Source organism: Dermacentor variabilis, chromosome 6, assembly GCF_050947875.1.
Source record: "Dermacentor variabilis isolate Ectoservices chromosome 6, ASM5094787v1, whole genome shotgun sequence".
NCBI lineage: Eukaryota > Metazoa > Arthropoda > Arachnida > Ixodida > Ixodidae > Dermacentor > Dermacentor variabilis.
The window spans coordinates 186,612,553-186,623,374 of record NC_134573.1 but is presented as its reverse complement, the minus strand read 5'-3'; the positions used below and the strand labels follow the sequence as shown (position 1 = coordinate 186,623,374).

At 47.0% G+C, this 10,822-nt stretch overlaps 1 long non-coding RNA gene across 1 annotated transcript; it reads right to left on the bottom strand.

Moving 5' to 3' along the window:
• Nucleotides 1–1,895: 1,895 nt before the first annotated feature.
• On the bottom strand, nucleotides 1,896–4,595 carry LOC142585956 (uncharacterized). The gene is made up of 4 exons (XR_012829161.1): nucleotides 4,219–4,595; nucleotides 4,019–4,087; nucleotides 2,328–2,402; nucleotides 1,896–2,259 (listed from the first exon to the last, which is right to left on the bottom strand). It is a non-coding gene; the product is annotated as an uncharacterized LOC142585956 (long non-coding RNA).
• Between the last annotated feature and the right edge of the window lie 6,227 nt (nucleotides 4,596–10,822).

Genomic DNA, 10,822 nt, shown 5'->3' with positions numbered 1-10,822 from the left:
CCGAAGTTTCTTAAGCAGGATTTCTCCAGAAATTGACCGACAGTGCCCGGATTGTGGGGAGGTTAGCACTCTACCTCATATGCTCTGGCAGTGTCCTGCGTTACGGGATACGTCCCTCACCAGCGAACGGGACTGGGACGAGGCCATATCTAGCACGCAACTTAAGCTCCAGTCCATGGCCGTCCAGAGGGCCTGTGAAAGAGCGGAGAGGCTTGGCCTCCCCATTCCGACATGGGAGCAGCCAGCGGCGAGCCGGGGGCCCCAACGGGTCTCCACCGGCTAGTCCCTCAGGACCTGAATAAAAGTTCATTGTCTGTCTGTCTGTCTGTCTTTGCATTTTGCGCATTTCATGGATTTCAGGATTCCCTTCCAAAGAAGCCTTCCTTTCAGGTCTCTTGGAAAGCGGTACAGGCTCCAGCCGTTCCTGGAATGATTGCTGCACTGTGGCACGCAACATCCAGGCATGGTGACGGAAGCGAGCGTATAAAACTGGAGGGATACGAGCACTGACCTAACAACATGCACGCCACGAACAAATGACAGCTCGGAGGCATCAAAATGGCGGTTGCGCTGCCGCCAAGGCCTAGGAGGTGGCACCTGCCATAGAGTTACTATACTGACTCTAGAGGACAAGCTACCCATAGGGCCCATGCACTGAAATCGGGAACTACAAGAGCGCCGCCATGTTGCTACGCGCCGAGGTTGCCAGTTCCTGAGACACTTGCTAGACTTGGTGACAGTAGTCAGTTTTAATCTGGCAACCGTAACAGCGTAGCAGCATGGCGTATCGCTTGTAGTGCAGTGATGTGGTGTACGTGCAACCGTGTGTTTAGGCTGTTCTATGTTACGAGATGGTGTGGGTGTGGTCGATGTTGGCCGTGCAGGTGGCAGTTATGCAACCGAAGGATGGTCCTGTTGAAGTTTCTGGTGGTATGCGGTTTTCAGCGGTCATGCCTGTTGCAGGAGTGTCACTCGACGAGGTTACGAGTTTGGAGCTCAAAGCTGTAGTCAGAATCCTCGTTGGTGTTCCGTAATTCTCTTCGCACGGGTGCGGTATTGTTGCAGAAGCCGCTGTCGCGATCTAAAGTCGCGACGATAGATCGTTTTTTTTTATTACAAGTGCTGATCCAGTTGTAGGGCACATGTAACCGACAAACGGAAGTCTCGGGAGAGCACCTGAGATTATAATAAAGCAGGCGGCGCAGGAACACCAGGGCACCCAAGGGACAGTGGGGGGATCAAAGCTCGAAGTAGAACGGTACGTAGGTTGGGGCCGCCGAGGCAGGTGTGTGCCAGGGAGTGTTAGCCCGGACAGCTCCTCTGGCACGCGCAGCGGTGCCTCACAAGGTTGATATACTTTAAAGGCACCAGCTCCCATGATCGTTCTTTTGCCTCGGTGCAGTGAGCAAGATTAACCAGAATAATATGGAGGGCATCCGGTGCAGTCGCGAATGCGAGTCATGGCAAATGTAGCTCGCGTTGCCTGGCGTGTGTAATAATATCAGAGTTGTATTAACTTTATGCATAATACGCTTTGTTATGGTACCTTAAAGCAGTGGGTCTAGAGGACGGTGTTAGTACGTTTTTTTGTACCTCCGTAATCCTATACCTCCCCCCGCCCTACAAAAACACACACATACCTCTTTTTTTTTCTATATGTATACATACAATTTCTTCCCGTGAGCGATTGACCTGTTCAAGTTGTCAACTTGTCAATAACTGTCATAGGAATTACTCTAATAAACACAATTCCACGATCGGATTGTTTACTTTTATTTTATTGTAACACTAATAACTACATAGAACCTAATTTTGTATATGTGAGAGAAGTATAGGCCTTTTGCACATGTGGATATCAAAACCTTAATCCAATGTGCGATGTCCAATGCGCAAAGTTCAAGTTTACTGAAGTTTATTATGAGCATATGTACAAGAGGAATCTGCTGACACACCCGCAGTCAAGGCGGCTGTTCGAGGTGTGCTGGCTGCCTCAGTGTAAGAAAAAGAAAGAAATTGGGTGAATGTCAGCACCAGTGCCACTGCTTCTTGCCTCTGACCTGCACGTGCCTCCGCAGCATCTTTGTTGGTGGAGTCTGCACAGGTGAGCTGGCGTGGCGAGGCGTAGGAGTCATCCGAGAGAAAGAGTATCGTTTACATGGAGAAATGTTCACATTGCCTGTCGCTTTCCCTCAAATGTTTCCTTGGCGACTAGGGTGACACACCCGCAGTCAAGGTGGCTGTTCGGGGTGCGCTGGCTGCCTAAATGTAAGAAAAAGAAAGAAATTAGATGAATGTAATTACCAGTGCTATTGCTTCTTGCCTCTTACCTGAATTTGCCTCTACGGCCTCTTGGCTTGCAGTGTCTGCATGAGGGAGCTGCTGTGGCTAGGCGTAGGCATTGTCTAAGCAAAAAGAAAAGGCCATTCAAATGGGGAATTATGGAAATAAATGCAGTTCTTATGTCTGCTTCTTGCACTGTTCTTGCCTAAAAGTTTTCAAAGACAGTGTCCAGAATACACCAGCACTTTGGCTGCTTTTGCTTTTTACCTGCAAGTGTTGCTGTGCGATCCTTAGTATGGCTGCGTGCAACATTGTAACACTTAGTGGAGGCATTTGAAGTGGTAGCCAAAAATTTAAAGAATCATCCTTGTCTGCATGAGTGCTTTCAATTTCTAGATGCAGTGGTAACTATCAGTATTCGTGCAAGGCCCCCCCACATCTATGCGGCAAGTGCCATAGCTCGAAACTGAATTTTTCCTTCAGTGTTTCACAAGGCGTCTGATATGTCCACATTAGATGTGATCCATTTATTTTTATTTATCCTTGTGGAGAGAGCATCATTAAATTGTTTATTTTTGCGTGTCTTGTTTTTTGGTTTGTTTCTGAATTGGTCAAGCAACGGTCTCATGATGCTTAAGTGACTTATGTAATGACAATCATCAGCTTCTTTTTGCAGAAAAACTGCACTTCCTGATGCATTGTTTGCCATGCCATCACTCGCATAATTTTGCAGAGTATTCTACGTACATTGACTTGCTTGACCTCCACTAAAGAGTCTTGCATTTTCAAATACCATTCTTTCTTTAAATCATTCAACACTTCTCATAATTTCTGTACCTTGGGCTGCTGATACTATGCATTCACCATTTTTGCTTGTTGTTTCTGACTAGAAATGTCTTCTTTAATTTAGAGCCCAAAGTTTACCTTTGGAACACACAGAAGGGCTTGTCATTGCATATCTGCATAACAGGGGAACATGTTTCATTAAACATTTGCCAAATCCAATGGAAGATTGATGAATACAGCTTGTGTGATTTGACTGAATGAGCCATAAAAGTAACTCATCTGACTTGGTAAATTAAAGCACATATTAGTGTAATGTACAACATATGTTACACTAACGTGGTGGGTTATCTTGCTTATACAAGCAAGATAATCGGTGCGCGAGAAAAATGTTATTTTTGCATACCCCTTGTACACACTGATATAAGGAAAATGAGCTGCAGCTGTCCACATGATCTACCTATTTTACCTGCGAGTATACTCAACAAAAATGTGTCCCAGCTCCTTACTGGTATTTGAGATTATGTCAGTATTACATATATGTGCCTGGTGTCTAAAATTGAATTTTGAAAATGCTCGTAGGGATCTGATGTGCATATCTGCAGTTTATGGATACATGTAAAAGACTCAGCATCAAGTGCAACTGAACGGTCCCACAGGCCCGTAGTCGATCATGCAAATAGATTCGCTGCACACATTTGTGACCAGAAAAAAATATGCCACATGAAATGGCATGCAAGGAAGTGTTGAAACTATTGCACAGTTAATAAAAGGCCTACACTATTAATATGTGGGTTAATGCACTCGATTTCGTCCGTATTAGGCACTCGCTTCTTGATTGCTTCGTGGCGCAGAAATACTCGGCATCAGGCTGTTTTTCTGTTGTGGCCTTTGTAGAAGCATGATTTGGCAGAGTTGTTCAAAGTGCAACAATTAAACAGATTCTATGACTTGCTTGTGGATTCGCCAGTACAATTCTGGTGCGCTGGTCCGCCTGTCCATCAATTTCCTACTGAAGGGAAACCTGCAAATAAAAACACCGCTTCGCATGTAAAAAAATTCTCTACTGCGACCCTTCTCAAACGATTGTGATGCATGACAGGAGCTGTCTACTCGCGTGATGTTCTGAACAAGAAGATACATTCGTTTACTTACATGTGAAGGTATATTCCAGAGCACTTCGTGGCTTCGGTAGCACAAAAGGCACGAATCTGCTATAGCGTCAGATGTTGATGCGCGATCGCATGTCAAACCTAAAGCCCTACATAATTTGTTTTTACATTTGGCCTTCTCATCAATAAAGGTTTTTCACCACCACCACCTCCATACACGTTTCCGCCGACCAGGTTAAGAACCGCCAACTTGCCCTTTGCTGCAGTGGCCCCAAGGGCACTGCAGCAAAGAAATTAAAAAAAAAGAACAGCAAAACAAAGGGGAACCTACTACGTCATTTCCTCCACACTTTTCTCCTAGCGCGCGGAGGTGGTAGGGCATAGAGTTTCTCACTATAACACCTAGAGGGAAATCTGGCGCCGCCGTGTATGGGAGTTTCGTAAGTGGGCACCGTGCCGTCTGCGAGGCTCGTGTTGGCTGGTGTTGTAAGAGGCTTCGTCTAAAACGTGGATATGGCTACGCAAATAGCGCGTTCTCAAAGTAAAATCTTCATAAAATGTTTCCATTCACGCATATTACATCTTTACTCACCCACAATGCATGACCAAGCGAAGAAAAGCAAGAACAGACGACCAACTGTTTCAAAGCGAGCGCGAACCTTGTCGTCTGTCCTCGTCACTTTAGCGGCCCGCTGATACTTTTTACGTAACATGTAGTCGTACATACAATAACAAGTTCTCATAGTTAAACAAAACATGTTTTCGCGTAATAATAAAGCTAAAACAGCTTTTCACGTGCTCTTTTAGTAGAATATGAATCAGTGTGACATACGGAACGGTACTTGCCAAGCGCGTCTTCAAGGTGTCCTGTCTCTCCGAGAACGATGCAAATCCGAAGTCACAATATACCTGTATTCCCATGCATACCGGAGCGCAGCAGCGCCAGATTTCCCTCTAGGTAATGTGGTGAGAAACTCTATGGCTAAAACTCTATGGCCTCTCCTCAGTTTCCTTCCTCCATGGCTAGAGTACTCTAACAGGGCTGCGCCCTCGCGGTTCCCACTTTTTCGGGCCAGCTTTTCCTCTAGAGCTGGTTATACTAACTCTATGGCACCTGCCCTTTCAAAAGCTGACACCATTCTAAGCGCGGGCGCGCGCATCGAGGCAGTCTAGACGGAAGACAGTGCGGCGCGCTCCCTGCCCGCTTTCTGCCATTGCGCGCGCGAGATTGAGCCGCCATCGTCGGCTCACCGTGGCACGCTCTCACTCGCACGTGCAGCATACACGGCGCGTGGCAATGGTGTTATCGCCCTTGGACTTGGAACACCACGGCGACAGCAGAACTGCGCCTGCATTGTCCCCGTAATTGCTGTCGCAATAAAATTTCTTTAGAAAGGTGCTCGAAAGGGTTTATGACCATTTTATGCTATGTGTGTGTCAGTGTCCTTAGGGAGCTCTGACCCGCAGTGGTTGCTCAGTGGCTATGATGTTGGGCTGCTGAGCACGAGGTCGCGGGATCGAATCCCGGCCATGGCGGCCGCATTCCGATGGGGGCGGAATGCGAAAACACCCGTGTTTAGGTGCACGTTAAAGAACCCCAGGTGGTCGAAATTTCCGGAGTCCTCCACTACGGCGTGCCTCATACTAAGAAAGTGGTTTTCGCACGTCATCATCATCATCATCAGCCCAGTTACGCCCACTGCAGGGCAAAGGCCTCTCCCATACTTCTCCAACTACCCCGGTCATGTACTAATTGTGGCCATGTTGTCCCTGCAAACGTCTTAATGTCATCCGCCCACCTAACTTTCTGCCGCCCCCTGCTACGCATCCCTTCCCTTGGAATCCAGTCCGTAGCCCTTAGTGACCATCGGTTATCTTCCCTCCTCATTACATGTCCGGCCCATGCCCATTTCTTTTTCTTGATTTCAACTAAGATGTCGTTTACCCGCGTTTGTTGCCTCACCCAATCTGCTCTTTTCTTATCCCTTAATGTCACACCCATCATTCTTCTTTCCATAGCTCGTTGCGTCGTCCTCAATTTCAGCAGAACCCTTTTCGTAAGTCTCCAGGTTTCTGCCCCATATGTGAGTACTGGTAACACACAGCTGTTATACACTTTCCTTATGAGGGATAGTGGCATCCTGCTGTTCATGATTTGAGAATGCCTGCCAAACGCACCCCAGCCCATTCTTATTCTTCTGGTTATTTCAGTCTCATGATCCGGATCCGTGGTCACTACCTGCCCTAAGTAGATGTAGTCCCTTACCCCTTCCAGTGCTTCGCTACCTATCGTAAACTGCTGTTCTCTTCCGAGCCTGTTAAACATTACTTTAGTTTTCTGCAGATTAATTTTCAGACCCACCCTTCTGCTTTGCCTCTCCAGGTCAGTGAGCATGCATTGCAATTGGTCTCCTGAGTTACTAAGCAAGGCAATATCATCAGCGAATCGCAAGTTGCTAAGGTATTCTCCATCAACTTTTATCCCCAATTCTTCCCACTCCAGGCCTCTGAATACCTCCTGTAAACATGCTGTGAATAGCATTGGAGATATCGTATCTCCCTGTCTGACGCCTTTCTTTATAGGGATTTTGTTGCTTTCTTTGTGGAGGACTACGGTGGCTGTGGAGCCGCTATAGATATCTTCCAGTATCTTTACATATGGCTCATCTACACCCTGATTCCGTAATGCCTCCATGACTGCTGAGGTTTCGACTTAATCAAACGCTTTCTCGTAATCAATGAAAGCTATATATAACGGTTGGTTATATTCTGCACATTTCTCTATCACTTGATTGATAGTGTGAATATGGTCTATTGTTGAGTAGCCTTTACGGAATCCTGCCTGGTCCTTTGGTTGACAGAAGTCTAAGGTGTTCCTGATTCTATTTGCGATTACCTTAGTAAATACTTTGTAGGCAACGGACAGTAAGCTGATCGGTCTATAATTTTTCAAGTCTTTGGCGTCCCCTTTCTTATGGATTAGGATTATGTTAGCGTTCTTCCAAGATTCCGGTACGCTCGAGGTTATGAGGCATTGCGTATACAGGGTGGCCAGTTTCTTCAGAACAATCTGACCACCATCCTTCAACAAATGTGCTGTTAACTGATCCTCCCCAGCTGCCTTCCCCCTTTGCATAGCTCCTAAGGCTTTCTTTACTTCTTCTGGCGTTACCTGTGGGATTTCGAATTCCTCTAGGCTATTCTCTCTTCCACTATCGTCGTGGGTGCCACTGGTACTGTATAAATCTCTATAGAACTCCTCAGCCACTTGAACTATCTCATCCATATTAGTAACGATATTGCCGGCTTTGTCTCTTAACGCACACATCTGATTCTTGCCTATTCCTAGTTTCTTCTTCACTGTTTTTAGGCTTCCTCCGTTCCTGAGAGCCTGTTCAATTCTATCCATATTATAGTTCCTGATGTCCGCTGTCTTACGCTTGTTGATTAACTTAGAAAGTTCTGCCAGTTCTATTCTAGCTGTAGGGTTAGAGGCTTTCATACATTGGCGTTTCTTGATCAGATCTTTCGTCTCCTGCGATAGCTTACTGGTTTCCTGTCTAACGGAGTTGCCACCGACTTCTATTGCGCACTCCTTAATGGTTCCCATGAGATAGTCGTTCATTGCTTCAACACTAAGGTCCTCTTCCTGAGTTAAAGCCGAATACCTGTTCTGTAGCTTGATCCGGAATTCCTCTAGTTTCCCTCTTACCGCTAACTCATTGATTGGCTTCTTGTGTACCAGTTTCTTCCGTTCCCTCCTCAAGTCTAGGCTAATTCGAGTTCTTACCATCCTATGGTCACTGCAGCGTACCTTGCCGAGTACGGCTACATCTTGTATGATGCCAGGGTTCGCGCAGAGTATGAAGTCGATTTCATTTCTAGTCTCACCATTCGGGCTCCTCCACGTCCACTTTCGACTAACCCGCTTGCGGAAAAAGGTGTTCATTATCCGCATATTATTCTGTTCTGCAAACTCTACTAATAATTCTCCTCTGCTATTCCTAGAGCCTATGCCATATTTCCCCACTGACTTGTCTCCAGCCTGCTTCTTGCCTACCCTGGCATTGAAGTCGCCCATCAGTATAGTGTATTTTGTTTTGACTTTACCCATCGCCGATTCCACGTCTTCATAAAAGCTTTCGACTTCCTGGTCATCATGACTGCATGTAGGGGCATAGACTTGTACCACCTTCAATTTGTACCTCTTATTGAGCTTCACAACAAGACCTGCCACCCTCTCGTTAATGCTATAGAATTCCTGTATGTTACCAGCTATTTCCTTATTAATCAGGAATCCGACTCCTAGTTCTCGTCTCTCCGCTAAGCCCCGGTAACACAGTACATGCCCGCTTTTTAGCACTGTATATGCTTCTTTTGTCCTCCTAACCTCACTGAGCCCTATTATACCCCATTTACTACCCTCTAATTCCTCCAATAACACTGCTAGACTCGCCTCACTAGATAGCGTTCTAACGTTAAACGTTGCCAGGTTCAGATTCCAATGGCGGCCTGTCCGGAGCCAGGTATTCTTAGCACCCTCTGCAGCGTTACAGATCTGACCGCCGCCGTGGTCAGTTGCTTCGCGGCTGCTGGGGACTGAGGGCCGGGGTTTGATTGTTGTATTCATATAGGAGGTTGTGGCCAAGTACTGCACCAGGGTGGCCAATCCTGCTCTGGTGAGAGAGTGCGTTACCGGTTCTGGTCACCGGGATCAGGCCGCACTCCAGGCCTGTTTGTGCAATTTTCTCAACACACGGTTTTTTTTTTTTGTATTTCCCGGTGGAGAATTGCGCGGCACCGGGATTTGAATCACGGTCCTCTTGCACTGGAGACGGATACTCTACCGTCCCCGCAGGAGTTCGTCCCCGCAGGAGTAAAACCCCATAATTTAATTATTTTTTTTCGGGGAGCTCTAGCCTGCGGAAAGGTTATATTTAGTAGAAATTGAGGGCTTCGTAAGTACAACGTATGGAGAAATGTTAACGTTTCTAGCTTAATTATGAGCGTTGCAAGTAATTAGTATTTTCAAGCGTTATACAAGGTTCCTCGGTTAACTAAACGGGGCACCTTGTTTCCGTTTGGTGAAAGGAAGGGCCAGTTAATGGATCATGTCTAGGCAATGTTCAAATTTACTGGATAAATTGCAGCCTTTGCAATAAGTTACGTACACAAGCATTCCGGAGCATTATGAGTGTGTTTTACGAGTAGTGCAGAATTAAGCCTGTTGCCCTGGCATAACTATACCAATGCCACTCAGCTGAAATTTAGCAAAAATACGGGGAACGCTATGGCTAATCAATTAACGAAGTTAAGTGTGTGTACCTTTGAAATAGTCGTTGAAAAAGAAATCTTAAGCAAGAGTTCGCAAATGTCATACCGACGTTATCAGCTACGCTTCCCAATATTCCAAGATAACTCAAAGTTACAGCTACATTATAGGTGGTGGAAATGGAGGTCATGTTAAGTGCAATGTATGAAGGAACTTTAACGTACCTTGCCTAATTAGAAGCGTTGCAAGTAATTTCTTAACCCTCGTTTTTTTTTCTCTCTTGTTATGCATTATACGAGGTGGGTAGTAATTCCCCGGTGCACTCGGTCAACTAAAGGAACCTTTGTAGGTACAGTAGAACCTCGTTCACGTGTTCTAGGAAGAAAAAAAAAAATACGCTAGGAAAAATTCCACTGACTAGGAAACCGTAGCATCCGAAAATTTTTCTAAAAGATTTAGAAAACTCGACTGTAGTTGACATCTAAGTAATGCGAAGCGTTGCGCGAATCGTTGTCGCACGAGACGTTGACCCCTGCCGACCTGGTGGGGCCCCGAGGGTCGGAGACGCACGTTGGCGTTTTTTGCGGCTTCGGCAAGCTTGCGTTTGCGCTCCTCGCATTCGGCCTACGTCGGCAACTTCTTCGGGCGGGGCACTTCGGCGGGAAGTTCTGAATTGCTCGCTCCGCACGGATCGTTGCGGCACGAGAGGCCGACGCGCGTCGAGCTGGTGGGGCACGAGATGCGTTTTGTCGTTTTTCTGTAGCGTAGTGTCTTAAGACAGCGACGGGAAACCGAAACGAAAGCAAGCTGGGGAGCAACGCCACAATACGATGCCGCCAGAGCGAAACATGACGCTCACTTAGCGCCGCGTGCAGTAAGGTACGGCGGCGCGTTTGGGTTATCGCCTATTAAAAGCGTGCAGTACGCTTCCGATGGCACTACGCCACGCGCGCACGGCACAGGTGCTCCTAAATGCGCAAGCATTTCTATGGTTATCCAACGAGAAAACTATCCGTCCGTCCCCCCTTCGCGCAAGACGACCGATTTCGAGACAGAGCCAGCCAGCAGTGGAACACTATCGCGCGGGAAGTGGCACGAGCGCGTCTATGTGACCCTGTAGCGTGCAATAAATCGGGCACGCAGCAGAACTGTGGAGTAGCCGTGGCTTCGGATCGGAATGTCATCAGCGCGCCTGGCGCCGCCACCTGCAGTAATTTGCTTGCCTCGTCTGTTCACGTTGCACCGCCTTCCGCAGCAGTTCGTGTCGCTGCATTGCTGTCGCATTTAACCGTAATGACGCCAAGACGACTGCAGCCGCTTAGTGAAGAAGAACGGAAACGCAGGAATGCAGAGTTATCAGCGTGCACACACATTA